The sequence below is a fragment of the Bactrocera neohumeralis genome, chromosome 2, assembly GCF_024586455.1.
Source record: "Bactrocera neohumeralis isolate Rockhampton chromosome 2, APGP_CSIRO_Bneo_wtdbg2-racon-allhic-juicebox.fasta_v2, whole genome shotgun sequence".
Taxonomy (NCBI): domain Eukaryota; kingdom Metazoa; phylum Arthropoda; class Insecta; order Diptera; family Tephritidae; genus Bactrocera; species Bactrocera neohumeralis.
This window is the reverse complement of record NC_065919.1, coordinates 4,198,118-4,218,766: the sequence shown is the minus strand read 5'-3', so window position 1 is coordinate 4,218,766 and position 20,649 is coordinate 4,198,118. Positions and strand designations below refer to the sequence as shown.

At 35.2% G+C, this 20,649-nt stretch overlaps 1 protein-coding gene across 3 annotated transcripts in view; it reads right to left on the bottom strand.

Annotated features, from left to right (window-relative positions):
• The window catches only part of LOC126767747 (Kv channel-interacting protein 1), a 29,087-nt gene extending 10,404 nt beyond the window's left edge, over window positions 1-18,683 (bottom strand). The window contains exons 1-2 of one of the 3 annotated variants that reach the window (XM_050485344.1): window positions 18,506-18,683; window positions 17,968-18,430 (exon numbers count right to left, since the gene is read on the bottom strand). The gene's annotated coding sequence lies outside the window, so the exon portion shown is untranslated. Of the gene's footprint in view, window positions 1-16,412; window positions 16,483-17,967 lie in introns of those variants that run through there. The other 2 variants (XM_050485345.1, XM_050485346.1) reach the window with 2 other exon arrangements.
• Between the last annotated feature and the right edge of the window lie 1,966 nt (window positions 18,684-20,649).

The following is a 20,649-nucleotide window of genomic DNA, read 5'->3' as shown; positions in this document are numbered from 1 at the left end:
TGTGTCCGATATTCTTTAAATATTGAACACAATTGGTGATTGGTTGCTGCAAGAACTTGCTTTTAATCGGTCAGTTTATATAGCAGCTATATGTTATAGTAATGTGGTCTGAAAGCACTGTCTTGAACAATAATAATGGGTTGTCAAAAAAGTTTTGCGGTATTTTTATTCAATTTTTTTTTTTTTTTATTGAAATTGAAATGCATTTTTGATGACTCATGCCCTGCTCTTGACCGATGCTACGGCTGCTACTATGCCGGTCTCTTTCGACCAATTCAGCGATTTTATCGCAATTTTCGACGACAGGCCTTCCGGAGCGTGGCGCATCTTCGACCACCTCTACACCAGAACGAAAACGTTGAAACCATCGTTGTGCGGTGGAAATGGAAACTGTATCGGGTGCATAAACTTCACAAATTTTATTAGCGGCTTGAGATGCATTTTTGCCTTTATCGTAGCAGTACTGTAGAATATGCCGTATTTTCTCTTTATTTTGCTCCATGTTTGCGACGCTATAACTCACGAACGACTTAAGAGAAACGGCATTCAACACGTGTTAGCGCATGAAATGAGCTTTCCAAAAAGGTATAGCATGACCCGATGCGACAAATAAAACTAGAACTACGCGCTTTCAGTGCCAACCAGCGAAAATACCGCAAGACTTTTTTGACAACCTATTATATGCCAAATTTCCTGAAGATATCTTGTTCAATAAAAAGTTTCCTTACAAGAACTTGATTTTGATCTTAAATTTTTTTGGCAGCTATATGCTATAATGGGCCGATATCAGCCGTTCCGACCAATGAGCAACTTCTAAGGAAGAAACGTGAATAGAAGAAAAATGTGTAAAATCTCAGCTCGACAACTCAAAAACTGTGGAACTCGTTCGCGTATATACGAACCGACAGAAAAGTACAATGAAGGGTTTGTTTTCATATCGGAGATTATATCTGCTCTTCGCCCTCACTTATATTGGATTAAAGTTATTAGCTTTTAGGAAGACAGCATAACTTTCTTCCTTATATTTATTACTTAGCAGAATACTTGAGAGTTTGGTGAATAAGTTTGACGAGCATAAATATGTAGTAAAATCTTTTTTGTTAGTTGAATACCGTTTAAAAGCATTACACATATGTATATTGCACTGCAATATAAATTTTTTAATTATTCTCATTCTTACGTTCTCGAGATCACACAATGCGCCACTTTTATATCTTTTATGAAAGGATTGCACCTAACATTTCCTTTACTTTTACTGAAAGTGTATTTTACAACACATTACCCGTTCACTTACCTTGACCTATCATACATGTAAACTAGAAAAAACATTTTCGCACTGACTTGATTTATTATAATATCAGAGAAGAGTATATATTTACATATTTATATGTATGCATTAATATGCAAATACAAGTTTAGTTTTCGGCTTGGACAAAGAAAAATTCATATTCATTTCACTTCCTTGCTGGCGTGTAGTTTTTCATCGAGCAAATAATGAGAAATACGACTATCTAGTATGAAACCTAAAAATGTCGAATGTCATACCATAAAAGTGTTGCGGAAAAAATTACAACAACAACACATATAAATACTCATGTAGAAGTGAAAGTGCAGAATGACATTTATCGCAGTGTCTAAAATGTTTCGAAGTATTTATGTGCTTATGTATGATAAATGCATAGACGTATGTTTGTATGACCACGGCAAAGAATGAGTGAATTTTGAACGTGTGGATGAAGCGTAAAATCGCAAATAGTTTAAGACACGCAAGGCATTACTTGAGGGACGCCACTTTGGCTTCAATGAAAAGCCAGCAGAGAGCCTGCCATGCCCGCTGACTAACATGCAATGCATGAAAGGAGTGCCGCCCCGACTTTTACCAACGGCAAACAAGCAGCACACACATGCAAAATAATCAACACAGGCACACATACACACAGCTGGCGTGCGAAATAAGAATGTCAAGTATAATTGTTATGCACCAAAAACCACAAACCAAAAAAAGAACAAAAGGCATCAGAAATAGTAGGCCAAAATCAGTTATAAACCTACTTACATATTTGAATAAAGTAAATATCAACAAGAGCAGACGTCACGCAGTGTGTGTGTGTGCACCCTAAGCGCCAAAACCCACTCAGCTGGGCATTATGGTCGCAATTGAAGCGTTTACAAAGCGCGACTCTAAACAACTCCAAGTGACATAATTACGCGCACAAAACAAATTGCCAATTGTCATTTCCTTTGTTTTTACCAAATTCTTCAAAACATTTAAGCCAAAAGGAGCTTCATCGCTTGCCACATCGAGTTTATAAGCCTTAAATATCCTTGCCAAAAGTGTTGGCAAAAAGCACGACGAACACATGCAAAGGCACAATGAATAAAATAGAAATAATAAACTCAATGAGCTGCTTTTACATAAATCAACGCCAATAATTGCCATTTATTTTTTGTCAAATTAAATATCACAAAATGACCTCAAATTTGTGGCGATAAAAAGGAATTGGCAGAATTACAAGAAATGACTGAACGCCAACGAAAATGACAAGCGAAGTCGTAATGGGCGGCCAAAAGCATATTCGCGAAGCACGCGAGACAATAGCAATATAAGAAAGGAGACGTCAACTCGAGTCAAACCGAAATTTGCGGCGCTACTCAGCGTGCAATAGATACCCAAGGCAGGTATCATCAATGGCGTTGTAGCCTCTATAGCGATCTTTTAACTTTTGGTAGCATTTTGTTCTTTTGCTTCCCTGTTGGGAAAGTATAATTTGAAGGACAATCAATGCATTAAGATCGTTTTCGTTGCTTTGCTAGGAAACATCGGTCGATTGTGAACCCTCTTTGATCTTTCGCTGATAAACGATATATTTAACATGTTCTTTTAATAACTTATTTATTATTTCCTTTTTTGGTAAAACAATATATAGTTTAAAAAGGCTCTGAGAATTGCTGATTACGGGGCAGTCATTGGGAGGATGTATAACAGATCCGACCGCCGTCAGAACAACAGCATATTTGCCGTTAAACGCTTTTCGTATTCAAAAAATTGTGATAAAATGATTTCTTTGTTCAAAATTACATTCGGGAAATGCTGCTTTCTGTGAACTATTTTATAAAAACTACAATTCTTTGTCACAAATAAGGCAATCTAGAGAAGTGTCCGATCGATTTCTAGAAAAAAAGGTTGGGATAACTATTTTATTTTTTTATTTTTCTTTGGACTCGAGAGATAGATCTATTATAAACTTACATTTCTGTTGAGGTTGCTTTGTCTAAGTCTTTCTCACACCGTTTCGATCTCCTTTTCTCGAAAATAAGAAACAAATATTGACAGAAACCAGAGGCAGGTAGAGGCAGGTTGTAGTTAAAGTTTAATACAAAAAAGTCCTGAAATATCTAAAAGTTGCCGCCTTTAAATCACTTTCATTACTTCAGTTAAGTACTCAAAAAACATTCGTTCATTACTGACTTAGCGCGATCCCAACAACGACATAAATACCATTGCTGCCAAGCCACTGCCGCGTGTTCGCGGTTCGCCACATAGCCGAGTCCATTGTGGAACGCATTTAAATCGCTATTCTATTTCTACTTCTATGTATGTGACGTTATGCACTGGCATGTTTTTTGTTATTGTTTATAGCCGAGTTGAGCCGTCGACAAGCGCGTTAATACACATTTGTTTTGTAAGTGGGGAAGCGTCGTAAATTATTTAATGGCGGAAATAAATTAAACAAAGCAATAAATTTTCGCAAAAACTCCAAAGAATGAAACAAGCAAACCATAATAAAAAGCAAAGCCAAACAACAAACAAAGTTTCAGTATATGACATATGTATTTAGTTTTTTAAATCTAGAAATTGCTATAAAATCATTAAATTATGTTTACTCTGAATTTTAACTTCTTTAAGAAGTGATTTAAACTTAGACTACCAAATTGTTGGCATACTATAGATATGTATATATATTATGTATATAGTTATGAGTAGAGTCCCACCATTATCATCATAAATCATTATATATTAAAAATGCATATCGATCTGCTGATCAAATATCTTTTAAGCCAACTCTCGACGCTAATGGGGGTGAATATTGGTTTGTATTTTAAAGCAACCAGTGTCAAGAATAATAAAAATAAAGATTTCTAAAGTTTCTTTCGTTACTTACAGGTATTTTTGCTGGTATTTAAGAAGAAATATTTTACTTCCTGATATTACGGACGAAGCACAAGGGGAAAGTGGTTCATCATTACTATTAAAGCTAGACAGTTTCGATTGAGTTGTTGTGTTGAAATTCTGTCTATATCGTTCGTGGCAAGAAATATCATAGAGAACGGCACCCAAGAACTTGGCGCCCTTGATAATTCAGCCATCCAAGCGGTCTTCCGTGCCAGAGACGCTCCTGCTGTGCATGAAAATATACCATTACTCTTTTTCGCTGCCACCTACACGCAAAGTCTTGTATGAGCCCTTATTACGCACTCTACCAATTTTTCAAAAAAAAAAAAAAACAAAAAAGTGTAAGACGAAAGACAAAAACAAACTACTCATACGATTTCGACAATATTTTCTACTCAAAAGTTACTTGTTTTCCATTTTTATAAACTTTCTGTTTTATTTGCAAAGCGCTCTGTGTGTACGCCGAAAATACATAAACGTATCCTTGTAGCTTTTTCAGTAAGCACTTAAGCTTTGATAGCCTCATATATGACTTTCTGTGATTTTTATTTTTTTGTTGTTTTTATGTTTTTGGCAGTTAGAAGTTTGAAAGCGCGCCCTCGCGCACGCAAAAACCCACAAACTTATGTAATAAATTTAGTTAAATTTTTGGCTCAGTATGCAAAATTTATACAGTTATTTTAGTTTTACCAGACGGTGGGGCGACGTCACTCTCCTCTTCGGCAATGGCAAACTTTTACTTTCGCTGATGCTTGAATGTGATTTGGGTTAGAATTTTGTTTTGCTGCGGTCACTTAGCTATTTACCTGCTCACACGGTTGCATTGGCATGAACTGGACTTCATTTTCATTTGAGCTGAGTGGCGTTGGCCTGGTGAGTGGTCGTTGTGTTGGCGTTTTCGGGCTAATTTTACACGGACTGTGTATGCTTGTGGTTTGGATGGTTTATGTGGTTTTGTTGTTTTCGTTTTTGTTGTTCACTCATTTCGTTACTATTTTGGTTTGTTAACTACATGGTAATCATGTTGGCTTATACTACGTGTGTGTGAGTGTCTATATTTAGTACTTGGAATATTTCGTGTTTTGGAATGGCGGGCGACCGGAAACGCGGTTGTAAAAAGAATGCCAGCAATGGTAATGATACGGAAATGATAAGCGTCCGTAAGGTTTACTGCTTATTGCAATTTTACTTGCAAGCAGTTTTCTCAACAATTTTACGCATCCAAAGAACAAAACTATATTTTTAACAGTATTTTAGGCACTATTATTTGCAACCAATTCATAATAGACCAAAATTTATTTATAAAATTTTCCCTTAATCAAACATAGCTTTAAGCTACTGGTACTCATTTGTAGGAGAGCACATATCACTTATAAAATAAGAAGCTTGTACTAGTATATTTATCCTTCATCATATTATAGCTTTTATTCCTGGACCTCCGGTCTTTAGAGTGTCAATATATTGTTCAGAAGGATGCTATAGTTATTGGAGGTGCCCAGTAGCACTATACAGGATTAACGTTTCTATCCAATTCCATGCAACACCCCAAATAACAAAAGAGTTTCATTCGAATATTTATCAGTAATGCAAATATCAATATATGGTAGCCATTTAATATAAATAGTCATCTCGTATATTCGAAAATCTTGGAAAAGACCATGAAAAGAGGATCGACACACACCCCCTCTTCGTCGATTTAAAACTGCTTTTTACAGCACGTAAAGAAGCAGCCTTTATGCTGCTATGTCTGAATTTGGTATCCCCGCACTAATACGACTGCGTAAACTGACACTGACACTATCGGGAAGGACCTTTCCGAGCCGTTCGATACCAAACGAGGCTTCAGACATGGCGACTCTCTATCGTGCCACTTCTTCAATCTAGTGCTGGAGAAAATTATTCGAGCTGCAGAGCTTAATCGAACAGGTACAATCATCTATAAGAGTGTACAGCTGCTGGCGTACACCGATGATATTGATATCATTGGCCTCAACACCCGCGCCGTTAGATCTGCTTTCTCCAGACTAGGTAAGGAAGCGAAGCAAAATATCTCCTGTCATCAAACAAACAGTCCAGCCCTGAAAGTATTCGACGCAGTACCCACCGGAGGAAGCAGAGAAAGAGAAAGCCCTTCACTCCGTTGGAGAGATCAGGTGCAGAAGGACCTGGCTGCACTTGGTATCTCGAATTGACGCCAAATTGCGAAAAGAAGAAACGACTGGCGCGCTGTTGTAAACTCGGCTATAACCGCATAATCGCCATCTACGCCAATAAAGAAGAAGAATGCAAATACCAATGTAGCCAGTTTATATAGTCATCTAGTATATTCGATAACATTCCAAGCTCCATTCCCTCGACCATGAATTTATATATAATCAAGCTTTGAAGTTCAACTAAAATGGTCGTTCTGTTGGTCACTGAGAGCAAAGAAGTTATTATGTATCTCCTTGCAGTCACAATATATCCACCTTTATTCGCCCAGTTTACCATATATGGCAGCTATATGCTATAGTTGTCCAAACTAAAAATTGTATTCAGAGATTGTATCGTTGTCTTAGCCAATGATCTTGCTAAATAAAACATTTTTTGCGACCATTCAATAGGGTCTCTGATGTTTCCTTATGGGTGTTATAAACTTTCTTTATGCCATGTGATAATGGCTATATATCAAATTTACATTTAGTTCCCCAATCGCATGCAGTGCCAATTATATTTCAGAAAATTCTTTACAATTCACTTACACTAAAATGAAACTGCACAAAAACCTCACTACCATTAACTGTATTTCCGTTTAATAGCAGCACGCCACGCATACCGTTAATCAATGCCAAAGTTTCTCATACTGTCGGTCAGTCAGTCAGTCACTCAGACAGCCAGTTAAGTTATCGTGTGAAATCCGCAACTACTTAACTGTTTTCACTATTTATAACAGCACGTTGAGCGAGCCATACAAAAGCACTGCTAAAGAGCTTGAAAAAAATAAGAATAAAAAAGCCTTTAATGCACTTTCACACATGCAAAGAAAGTTGTGAAAAGTTAAAATGTAAAACAGAAAACAAGCTAACAACAAAGAATTCCTACACATTAGCATGCCTGTGTGGTTGTTGCACAATAAAAGCGATTCAAAGAGGGCAAGAAGGAAAACTTTTCTTTAAATGCACATTAGGGTGAGTTGCTATTGAGGGAACATAATATTTAAAGTGCATTTGTTTTATTTAATTATATACAAAACTTAATTTCTATGTATGCATGTAGTAATGTGCAATCGATATTTAGTGTGACCACAGTGCGTATGAGCAACTTTTGTAAATTTCCCTCATGCATAATGCGATTTAGATGGCGAAAATAGTTACGGGTTTTCGAAAATAATAATATAACATAATATGAAAAACAATTGTAAATGCAGACATCTATATATCTAGATTATTTCTACGCATATACATACATACAAGTATACCGTTTTGCATAAACGCCAAGCTCTTCAATGCCTTTTGTTTGGCGCTTAAATTTATTCACACATCAATTAGCGCTGTATTAATGTTAAGAGGAATCCAACAATCTATATAAAACTGCCTGCACTTGAGAACGACTTTGAAAAGTTTACGCTGGAACAAACTATGGCAATAACGGCAGAAAAAACGAACTTATGCGACTAGTGGGAAACCGCTTTTGTTATAATTAAGAGCGAAAATTCGTAGGAAGGTCGTTAAAATAGTTGTGCAAATTTGTTGTGCAAACAACATAACAACACATTTGAATACTTAATTGAAACAAAAATTCAAAACCAAATGAAAACATTAAAACTCAAGAATCATTGAAGTCAAAAAGTGAATATAAAATGTAAAACTAAAAGGCACAACATGAACCTAACAAAAGTTAGGCGGTTCTCGTAAAATGAGGAAAGGCCAAACGCAGATGTCTTTAATAGTGCCGCCATTAAAGTGTCAACGCCAAACGCAACATCACCCAAAAACAACAACAACAGTACGAGTATATGCATTAAACTTGGTTAGCGTCGTTATTGGAGGCAATTATAAGTTGTCAACACAATATCGACGTTCGACATATGCACTTACATCTACGAGGATGGCTTGATAAGCATGTGCGTAAATTAAATGCAATGCTGATTCTGCCAAGTGCTTATATTTGATAATTATTGACAGTAATTCATTTTACAAATATGATGAATTTCGAACACTCTGCAATTATTATTTTACAATAACTTCAATTTTAGGTCAAATTAGACAGAAAGTATGAAGGAAGTCACATAAATTTACAAGAAGCTGAAAGTTTGAGAATATGAGTACAACGTGACTATAAATAACATATTAAAACTCCTCAACATTTCTATATGTGAAAAAAACTGGTCAAAGCTCAAAAAAGACTTTTGTGATTTTCAGCAAAACGATCGGCTTTATAATAAAAATTAAAAAAATTGAATTATAAAATTGTCTATAAAAATACTTTTTTTTAATAGCTATCATTTCTGAATTGCCCGATGACGTCTTTTATTGAGATTATGCTTCCTTTAATGATAATATTTATTAATCCATAATGCCCAATAAATTTTTTACATTTTTCTCAAGAATTTTATGTTTACGTTTTTTTTATTTAAAGCAAAGCAGCTGATTCTGACATTATGATTTAAAACACTTTTAACAAATTGTTGTTTTTGGGCTATCGACACAAACTTTCATAATTGAATCATGACATCAGTATAAATCTTCCAACGGCACCGAAATTATACATATACAGACTAGTATCATTTCAGAGGCGCCGCTCCAATAATAGCTGCCAACTAAAGCAAATCAAATCACAAGCTTATCAAACCGTTCTCATACTACATATATGCTCACAATCACACCGCTTTAACTTGCGCCCAACAAGCCAATCAGCTAGTACATCCGCAAGTAAAGGGAGAAGAACACCAGCAACCTGCGCAGTCCAGGGAGGAGTTAACCCTCAAAAGCCCACTTTTAATTTTTATTTGCTTAACTAGCGCCTTTAATATATACTATATGTACATATACGCATATAAATATATGTTTGCACGTGTATTTGCATGTGAGCTTCATTCGCCTGCTTAGTAAGCTGGACATGCACACCATAGCTTTTACTTCTATACCATACATACAAACACACATACATATCTACATACATACATACATACATACGTGTATTAAGCGCGAATATTTGTTTACACAGTCAAACACTTAGCAAATATCGTAATAGCCGAGCGCAAATGAAGCGACGGGGTGAAATGAACAGTACAATTTTTATGTTAGTTATTTATGTGCGAATGGCTACAATGCGAATAGTTAGTACGTACACTTGGGTGTGTGTGTGTGTGTGTGTGTTTAAGTGTAGCCATGTGTTTGGGTGTGAGTTTAGCAACGCACATAACTTTTATGGACAGCTTATGGTTGGAGGCGCCAGTTTGAGTGCGGTTTGTTGTTGGTTGAAATCGTGGCAGGAGTTGGTCCTTCCTTAAGCGTAAATTTGCATTTTTTATTTGTTTTGTTCTGCTGTTTATTTGTTCTTTCATGTAACATCGATTTTTCATGCTGTTTTTTTTTTTAATTTTTTTGCTTTGGTGTTTGTGTTGTTATTATTGTGATTGTTGGTGATGTTGTTGTTTATTGTTAAAAACGTGTCCAACTAAGCACAGCGTGTCGGTTACGAATGGCAGTCGGTCAATGCCATTGTAGTTGGGAAAAGACCGTTAATGAATGAGACTTGCGTGGGACTATAGTGACCATTCGTTGCTTTCGCTCAAATACTAGTTATAAAAATAAATGATTTTCGCCATTCACGTTAGATAAAAATAGTTATGCGGAAGTTATTGATATTGAACTTCAACGAAGGCACGTGTTTCAGTGGACATTTGCATGTTTTATAAATATGTACGTACATTTATATAATGTAATACTTTTCAAAAATGTATATCGATCATCAATTTAAAATATATATGAATATACATTATATCTAAAAAATTGCATTTTGATTCTACAAACTGTAAAGTTAGGTTAAGTTTGTTTAAACATTGTTGATAGTTCATTTTGCTCCACATATATTGGGTAGTCGGTAAAATACGAAAAGACTTTTTCGACTACCCAATATAGTGGTTTCACTAAAAGTATAATACCTTTCACAATTAAAAAATATTTCCACACAAGAACTTGATTTTGATCGTTTAATTTATATGAAGCTATACGCTGCAGTAGTGACAGAAGTACGATCTGTACATTTTGTTCGAAGATTGTAAGGTTGTCTTGCACAATAATCCATTCCCAATTTCGTGGAGATAATTTGCCAAATATGAAACAAAACTAAAATCTTTATCAAATTTTATAAAGATATCCTGACAAATAAAATTTTTTTTTTCAATACAAGAACTTAATTTTGAGCACTTAGGTTGTATGGCAGCTCAATGTTATAATGGTCAAATATCGGCGGTTCCGATACATGAGCAGCTTCTTGATAAAAAAAGAACGTGTGCAAAATTTCAGATCGATATTTCAAAAAATTACGGATCGATATTTTAAAGAAAGACGGATATTCCTAAGTCTTAAGTATTCTTTATAGCGTGTTATAAATTTCGTGGCATACTTAATACACTCTGAATAGGTTATAAATGAAGAAGAAGTGCCAAGACTGAATTAAATGGATATGTAACATTTTCTCGCCTTTATGTCGCGATATCTTAATTTGGTATCCCCGCAAAACTAATGCGGCTGTGTAAACTGACGTTCAGCAATACCTAAGGCTCCGTCGGGAACAGGAAAGATCTCTCCGAGCTGTTCGATACCAAACGAGGTTTCAGACAAGCCGACTCCTTTTCGTGCGACTTCTTCAATCTAAGCTTGGAGAAAATAATTCGTGCTGCAGAACTAAATATAGAAGGTACCATCTTCTATAAGAGTGTACAGCTGACGGCGTACGCTGATGATATTGATATCATTGGCCACAACAACCGCACCGTTAGTTCTGCTTTCCATAGAATGGTTAAGGAAGTGAAGCAAATGGGTCTGGAAGTGAATCATTGGCCTCAACAACCGCGCCATTACTTCTGCTTTCCCCAGACTGACTAAAGAAGCTAAGCAAATGGGTCTTGTAGTAAACGAGAGTAAGACGTAATATCTCGTGTCATCAAACAAACAGTCGTCGCACTCGCAACTAGGCTCCCACGTCACTGTTGACAGTCATAACTTCGAAGTCGTAAATAATTTCGTCTATCTTGGAACCAGTATTAACAGCAACTCTTTCCAACAGGTGCTACTTCGGACTGACTAGTCAATTGAGAAGTAAAGTTCTCTGTCGACGAAAAACGAAACTCTATAAGTCACTTATTATTCTCGTCCTGCTATATGGTGCAGAGGCATGGACGATGACCACTTCTGATGAGTCACGAGTTTTCTAAGGGGGAAAGGTTCTGCGAAAGAAAAATAGTGTTTTGCGCACTGGACACGGGGAATATCGCATTTGATGCAACGATGAGCTGTACGAGATATACGACGACATTGACATAGCTCAACGATTTGAAAGACAGCGGTTATGCTGGACGAAGACACTCCAGCTCTGAAAATATTTGACGCAGTACCCGCCGGATGAAGCAGAGGAAGAGGAAGACCTCCACTTCGTTGGAAATACCAGGTAGAGAAGGTCCTGGAATCCCCAATTGGCCCCACATTGCGAAAAGAAGAAACGACTGGCACGCAGATGTTGTTTATTCACATTTTTTCCTAGCAAATAGCTTTAAAAACTATCATTAACTAATTAGAGGAACGAAGTTCAGTGTTGGTCCATAAATAGAACTGTGCGGTAGAAAGTATTTAAATTGTAGTGAGCTAAAATAGAGAATCGCAACACAACTCATATTCCCCCACACAACAATGAGAAATCAGAAACAATATAGAAACTTACCAACTTTATCTAAATATGGAGCATCCACCAGAATCCGGTATGATTAACTTCACAACCAAATCTTATAAAATGTTATAAGTTTCTATGGTAGTCTAATGCATTTAGCTGAAACTTGGCGTTACTCTTCTCCCAATGTGAGGTATAGAATGCCAACTGACTAAAGGTGTTTATTGAATATCTACTCAAATGAAATTAACATGATATCCGCCTTAAATACCTGTCTAAAATTTGCCGACAGTATTCCAACATCTAATTAATCCTTTCAATTATATCATACTTCCACATTCCAAACAATTCAGCTTCCTCATGTCACATTATAGGCAACGTGTAGTAATCTTAAGCGGCAAAATTAGGTCACAAGCTATTTGCATTTCAATGTAATTAGTCAATATTCGTATTCCACTCTATTCATATGTGCTTAAGTACATATAATATATACCGCACCATTGAGAATTCGAACCGTATTTGTGAGGTCTGAGAAATTCTCAAATTCCCAAATGCATCTGTCACAAAAATTAAAGCACACACACAAGCATACATTGTTTCATTTATTTTTGCCATCATTGCTGCTTTGCCTTTGAGTACACATTAATTTGATCTCTTTTGCATGTTTTTTGCTGTTAAGCCTGTCATTCAAACCTCCAGCTGTTTCTGCTTTTAATTATTTCGCAACTAAAAATAACCGTTAGGTCATGCTCTTGACTGAAGTAAAATATACCATTGCACAAATAATTGAAGGCACGAATATCGGTGCTAAAGACGTCTAAGAGTGACCATTGGTTAGTGTTAATCCTGTGTTCGAAACTTACTTAAGCTTAAAAACAACAAAAAAGTTATTCACCTGATTGAATGAACGCTTCGTAAAAGTGTATACCACTGCCGCAAAATAATGATATTTGGTTATGCCAATGAACTTGATTTATACCAGTTTCTTGTTCAATCCGCCTCCGAAGCTTAGAGCCAGCATAAAGAACAGAGAAATTCTACTGTTTCGGTTTCAATAAAATGTTAGTTATAGCAAATGAAAAAGTGAGTTCTGTGCCACAAAAAGTTGACTTTTAAATTTAATTAGTTTTGACCGCAGAAATGAATTCGGTATATCCAAAACTAAGTACTTTCTTTGAATTAATGTTTGGCCTATATTTTTTATCTCTCATTCAGCGTGCAAGGTAACTGCAAGGCGGTGTGTACAAAAAAAATTCGCTCATATTTTAAGTTGAAATCTCTTTAAAGACTCCGAATTTGCAAATAAGGAAGTGGAAGTGAAGTAACTTCGGGTGTAACCGAACATTTTACTCGCTTGCAACTTGAACAAGGAACAAAGACTGGGAAATTCCTTCAGGTGCTGACAATACTTTATATTATCTATTTTTGCCAATACCACATACTGTTAACACGCAATATATTAAAAAATGTTCCCTGAGCTTCATAAAGTACCTCATATACAATCACCAATCATATAGAGTAAAATCAGCCGGATTTTCGAAAATCTTGATATTAGTTATATGAGAGCCAGGTCAAATTTTTGCCGAATTTTAGCTATTTTAGGGAAAAAGATATACTGTTATGAGTAAAACACGCTCTCTAATTTTCATTGAGATATCACACATATTGGCCGATATATGCGGTATAAAGTCACCCGTAAGTTCGATTATCTTTATATTAGGGATATGGGGGCTCAGAGAAGTATTGGTCCGATTCAAACCATTTTTGATATAAGTCACAATCAAGAAAAGATTCTATTGAATTTCAATTGTATATCCCATATATTTATAGATATTTGCGATCAAAGTTGAACTATAGACACTGGGGTACACGTATTCGGTACCTTGTCTTGAACAGTTTTGGCTGGATTTGGACAATTTTTGGTGACATACTCTACAAGCATTATTCTTAGAAAGTTTATTCCTCTCGTCATTCTGATCATTTATATATATATATAACCCCATATCCATATATATATCTATTAGTTTTAGGTAATGTATACAACCGTCAGGTGAACAAAATTATTATACTCTGTAGCAACATGTTACAAGAGTATAAAATTCTGAAGGACATTTATAATAAATTGCAACCATCTTCATATAAATAAACGCATACTTATACGTACATGTATATATAATTATTTTGTATATTTATTCTCATTTAATTTTACAGAAAATATCCAGCTGGCACACTCACATGTCATTCTACTCAGATTTCATGACAACTTAAGCAAAAACTAAGAAAACAGTGAAAGGTTCAAAGCAAACTAAGAACAATGCGGTTAAAAGTTGTATTGCAATCATATGAATTCGTTATAATCGCTCATGGCATGTAAACAGGTGTCTTTTGCAGGAAATGACAAAGAACTTATTCTCAGCAAGGATATGGTCAACAAGTAAACGGACAGACGGAGTCATATTTGTACCTTGATCACAAATGAGTATACGTAGCACTGGACTGGAAAGATTTCAAGGAAAATTGGAATGAATTGGAAGGAATGATAAAACCAAAGTCGTCATGGAAAATGGTTAAAAAGGCCTCTCGACACCTCAACAAGTATTTAAATAACACCTTTCATTTGTCGAATAACATCCAGATACACTTGATAATAAGCAGAGAGAAGCGAGGCTAAGGATCTGACAATGATATATGAGCAAAACTATCCACTGGAACAATCTTTCATTACGGGGTATTGACCCCTTTTTAAAATAAAATATTTTATTGAAACATTTTATAATTCCATAGATATATATTTAACAACGATTTTGTGAAATTTCCAAAGGAAAATATTCAAAACTCCGCCATTACGACGACATTTCCGGCAGCCCCTCGAAAAAAAGATGCCTCCGCGTAGACAGCAGAACTTCTTACAGGATCATCAAAAGTAAAAAAGAAAAAATAAGTGTTTTAATTAAGACCATAAACTAGGCACAAACTAGGTATTACACGAAGAAACAAGTTAGAATTATATTTTTGGCAGACGTTTTTATAAAAAAACGCAAATTTTGAAAAAACACTTATCGACTTTTTTTTAAATAGTAGCTAATGAACAAAAACTAAATCCTTCGTTCTAGACCTTGTATATTATATGTATTTCAAAGGTTTATGCAAAATTTCATTAATGTCGGTTGAGTAATTAATATTTTGGGTGACTCTATAATTCATCTCGAGCACCCACCTTTCAAGGCGGTATCTCCCAAAATATTAATCGGATCAACTTGAGAATTTAGGAAAAATTTTTAGAGATGTTGTATAAACAATAATTCTTTCAAGCCTTGAAACCCATGTCCCTCTTAAACAAAGCTCTCGCTTTAAGCTTTTATAATAAAGATCCGAGCAACTATTGCGGTAACTTCTGGACTGAAGAAGCAATATTCGTAATGTCAATTTGAAGGTGATAATTCCAACTTTCGAATCTAGCCTTGAAAATAACTACGGAAATGAGTTCATTGAGGTGCTTAAAAATGTCAAGCTTTCTGAACTCAAGTAACGTAACTTAAATAAAAGGAAATTCTGAGACAAAAATTTCAAATTAAAAATTCAGGTCCAGACATTGCAGATCAAATATGATCCGCGCGTGCGAACCAAATATTTTATAAATTGGTATAACCTTGTTTTAGGTTCGTGAGGTTGGAGAGATCTCCCAATGTCAATTAGAGTGTGTTTAGCTACCGTTTATATGGAGCAATCTGGGTCAAATTTGATCCTAAGTGTAGATATCTTTCTTTCAAAATCGTTCAATATTTTAAACTTTTGCTGATAAGCTGCTTTATGCATTGCTCTGTGTGAACTACTCTTGAAGTGTGTTGGATCATGTTCTCTGCATCGATATACACTTAAATACAAATGGAAATGTGATACTATTACAGATTAATGAAGGCCAGCACAGTCCTTCTTTTCTCACCTTCTCGCTGAAATTTCTCATTAAATACTTAAACCGCACCAATCTTCAGGCATTGCAAAATGTTTATTTACAATATTTGTGTGTGCGTGTGTGTATACGCCTACATTGCCTATCACCCAGGGAGAGCCGCCCCGAAAAAATTTGCACAGAATTTCTACTTTTTCTCCCCGTAAAAAAACTCCGCCCCATGGCTTGACTGCTTATGCAGCTTGTCGGTAAACAGTTGTTGGTGTACTCATTTCACCTGACGGACTGCTTAATGGCTCGCGTGTTTCGAGCAATTCTAGGCATTCGAAAGCATTTTCACCACTAAGTACATGTGCGTGCATATTTTGCATTAAATGCGTTAATTATATTTATTTAATATACCATATATAGGATTTTCAATAGAAATGATTTAAACTTTTGCAATTCGCGCTTACTTACGATTATGGTGAGCAAAATAAACTTGCTGGTGAGCTAAGGAAGTTGTACGGAGTATTTAGATAAACATATATTTTTTTTTTATTTTTATTATTATATTTTTTTTAATAAATGGTATTATTTATTTTATATACTCATAATTTTTTTTTAGACACATTAATTTATTTTCTAAAACGGAAATTCCTTATTTATTTAAAATTTTTACAGCATCTTTGTCATCTTTTTAATATTATCTGATTCATTTATTTATATATTGCGGTATGTTCAATATTCTTATTATTTAGATTAATTATTTCACATTCTATTATAATCTTGCGTTTTTTAATATTTTTTAAAAATTTTTAACTTATCATTACTAAATTTAGTTTATTTATTTTATTTTTTATTTACTTCGTTGGGTGTGATAAGCTGCTTGCGTTGCTGTTTTAGTTGCTGTTGTTATTATTAATATTTATTACACATGTGTTTGTTGCTGTTGTAATTGGCACTTGAACTTTGCTTAACACCTTCTGGAACCCTACTGGCTGTTGTTGATGGCCAACACACTTTTTGTTCTTTTTTTCCTGCTCTTTTCACTCTTTACTTCCTGCTTCTTTTACGTGATGCTGTCTGTGCTGCGAAAAACTGCCACAACGCTGCCTCAAGGGGATAAATGTAGCACCTGCACTTTACATAAATGGTGACTTTCGCACTTTTCTGCATTTGCAGACACATATTCTTAATTAATTCAATTATTATTTTATTTATTTATTTAAATTTATTTCAGTAGCAGCCGCCGCAGTAATATCCTCTCTATGCCACGACCACATGTACGCACAGAATTCACACCAGTCGTTTGCAAACTTTTCATATTTGCCATTATCTCTCCTTCTTCGTATCCTTATTTGATCCGTCTGCTTACATTACGATTTCCACATCATTCGTAAGCTCGCATACACATCGCACAGCATCGCGTTGCTTTCAACTCCGCTTTGCGGCTATCTTCGGGGAACACCCTCCCTCCTATACACTGATTCGCTTGTTACCCTGGCTTCAACTCCTACACACCTATGCACATACTCACCCAAACGTCCAGCTGCCTTGATAATTACAAAATTTTAGTTGTTTTATTGCAAATATTTGCAGAAAGCTGTCGCTGACGACGCTGCTGCTAAGCGTGTGAGAAATAAAACTCCGCACAGCAGCTCGAGCTAATCGAGGCTGAGCTGAAGAGAGATAAAGCTAGCGCTTGTTGTAGTAGAAGTGGCGTCTTCGGCCTTCTGCTTGGGATGTGTGGCCCTAATGCACACCATAGGCAGACCCAACAGATAACAGATAAAGCAGAAACACCCGCCGCAGCAGCAGCAGCAAAGTGGCGAGGGAGCAGCTGTGGCTGTGAGCGCATACACACAACAGTTGAAAATCGCTTGCTATCTTTAACCTTTGCTGCTTCATCCGCCGCTGCTGCTGCTATTTCAAGGCATTTCACCCAAACTTTATTGCTAAAACGCATTCTACAAATGCGTTAAATTAAAAAGTAGAAATTATTATTATTTATTTTGCACAAATTCACACGCACCGTTTACCAGCCGCAGCAATTTACACTTGTGAATAAATTAAATAGATACCGAACCGCAGTTGCCGAAAGACAGTCCTACGTATACGCGAGCAATCCAAACACACAACTGATACTAAAAACGACTCGTTGGTGCTTTTCGCTCTGCTACCACTGCCATCAACTGCTGCCGACTGTCGCTGCAAACGATGTTTAGCCCTGTTAACGCTGACATTGACGTCGCTGCGCCACTAACTGTCATATCTACTTAGTTCTTGTGTGCAAATATGTGTACTTGTATCGACGATTTCAATTTAACACACACATTTCGCGGCCTTAAGGGAGCAGCATTTCCCGTGCCTTGCCGAAGTTCAAACGACAAGACATGCCGAACGCCCTCAGATAACATAGAAAGGCTTGTTTTGTAATTCTGACTTTCCGTATACGTTACTTTTTGGGTTGCTTTTTCAATGTCTGTCAACTTTTACTGCAAAAATTTTATGGAAATATAAAAATAAAAAAAAAAGTTTGAACATTTATAATAGATTTCAATTTGGCGAACCTGAAAAGGATACAATTTTGTGAGATTTTGTTTTGCAAATTGTGTTTTACGTTTTTACACTTTTATGTTTACATGACGTTTCCATGCATGCCAACTTGTCGGCTTATGTATACAAATATTTACTTGTTCATTTGACGTAGAAGTGCCGCCACTTAGTGTTTTAAATGCTCTCGAGAGCTTTTTAATGTCAGTTAGTTATCCTCTGTTAATGTTATCATTTATCTAACTGAGTAACCACGCACTTCAACATTAACAGTGCCTGCAGGCTCTGTTGGTAGTGCTGTTAGGTTTTGTGTGGGTATGTTGTGAACATTGTTGCCATTCTGCTTAAGCGTGTTTTACAAAAATATTTATATATTTTAAATCAAATAAAACTTCTAAATTAAATAATAATAAAACTACAGAGTCTTCATAATCGCATTGCAGTTTTTAAAGTATTTTCATATCCATATGTTTTTTCTAATATCTTTGGTCGCATGCATAGTTTTTCTTATTAAAAATCAGATGACATAAATGTAAATAAAGTTTTACGCGACGTTCCGATTCAAATTTTTTCCGATTTTTTTTTTTTTGCTAAAGAATATCTCGTACCAAAAATTTGCAAAAAAAAAATATAAAAATGAGTTTAATTTCTAAGCTTGACTTGTTCGTGTGGGAAATATCTATAACTTGGTTATGGGTTATTAGTTTTAAATAACAAGTATGAATTTACAAAACTGTTGGTTGGCAACTCTGTTCGTGAGTCTGCCTAACCTCCCCTATTTAAGCAAGTTCTCGCAATTTACAGTTAAGAGCGGCGTATTTTTATTTGTTTATGATAACATTTACTGTATATTTGTTGTACTCGTTCTTAACTTTACATTTTCACACGAACACACTTAACTGTAGTTGTAACAGCCAGTTGGAGTTAACTAAATGCCAAAAAAAAAATTGACTTTGTAGAGTTTTCCTAACTCTGTTCAACAGGTCGACTTGTTTGGAAGCGTTGTTTCGTTTTTTGAAAATTTTAAATTAAATAAAAAAATACCTTAAATGAAATAGTTTGAAATCTTTTGCTGATACGAAACAAAAATACTGAAGAGAAGACAGTATTCTAGCAAAACTATTCAAATATGGTACTCTACAAATATCAATTGAGATCGTTAAATCATAGAATGAGGTCGTCCAATGAAATAAGTTAGATTTTCAAAACGATGATTCATATTTATACAATTGAAATAATGAGAACAATGAGTTTATATAGCATTATATTATTTAGTTGAGATTGCGAAAACCTAAATGTATTGATGTGGCATCTTAGCTATTTATTTTGCCGAATATTTTAATAAGCTTACGAATTTCATGCAATTTAAATTTTAAATCAGATCGTGATCATATGAAGATGATGAGTTAGTGCAGAGAGGAATATTGTATAGAATATATGTATGTATATAATATATAATTTCCTGAAAGAATTCAATGCTTTTGAAAATTCAACTGAAGTGCAGTTTATCAGTCTTCTGCAGTGTCTAATCAGTTGTATAACTGTCATAATAAGATTATTTACTTTAATCAAATATTTATATTATTAGAAAAAAAATTAATATAAAGTGCGTATTCCCCTGAAAATTTCTACGCTGAGTAAAAACGAACAATATACATATAACAAAAATATTTATACTTGAAATCAATTATTAACGTCTACTAGCAAAATCAATTTCGTCCTTATACTTGAAATCTTACTATTATTAAGTTATAAATAGCCCTTAAAGTGCTTTATTTTACTATTATCTATGTTGCAAGCCAAACCACAACTTTGAAGTAGCTGCGCCAGTTTTTGTCCATTAAAAAAAAAATAAATTAAAATAAATAAAGTTTCCTCAATTACTTACACTTTCATGCCTATACGTATGTAATTACTCGTATAAACCTTTTCCCACAGCGAGTTTGCCACTGTCCACACTTAGTTTCATAATAAACGCAGCACTTACTTGAATAGGTGCCCTCTCTACCCCACATGCTGCTATTGCTTACAAACAGTGCCAACTTAGTGGCTATTCACAACCTTCTTTCGTGTTCGACAAGTGTGGCACTTAAAAACTGCCCAGAGGCTTGCAGTTGTATGTAAACAATATATTTTGCTGCTTCAAAATGGCGTTCACACA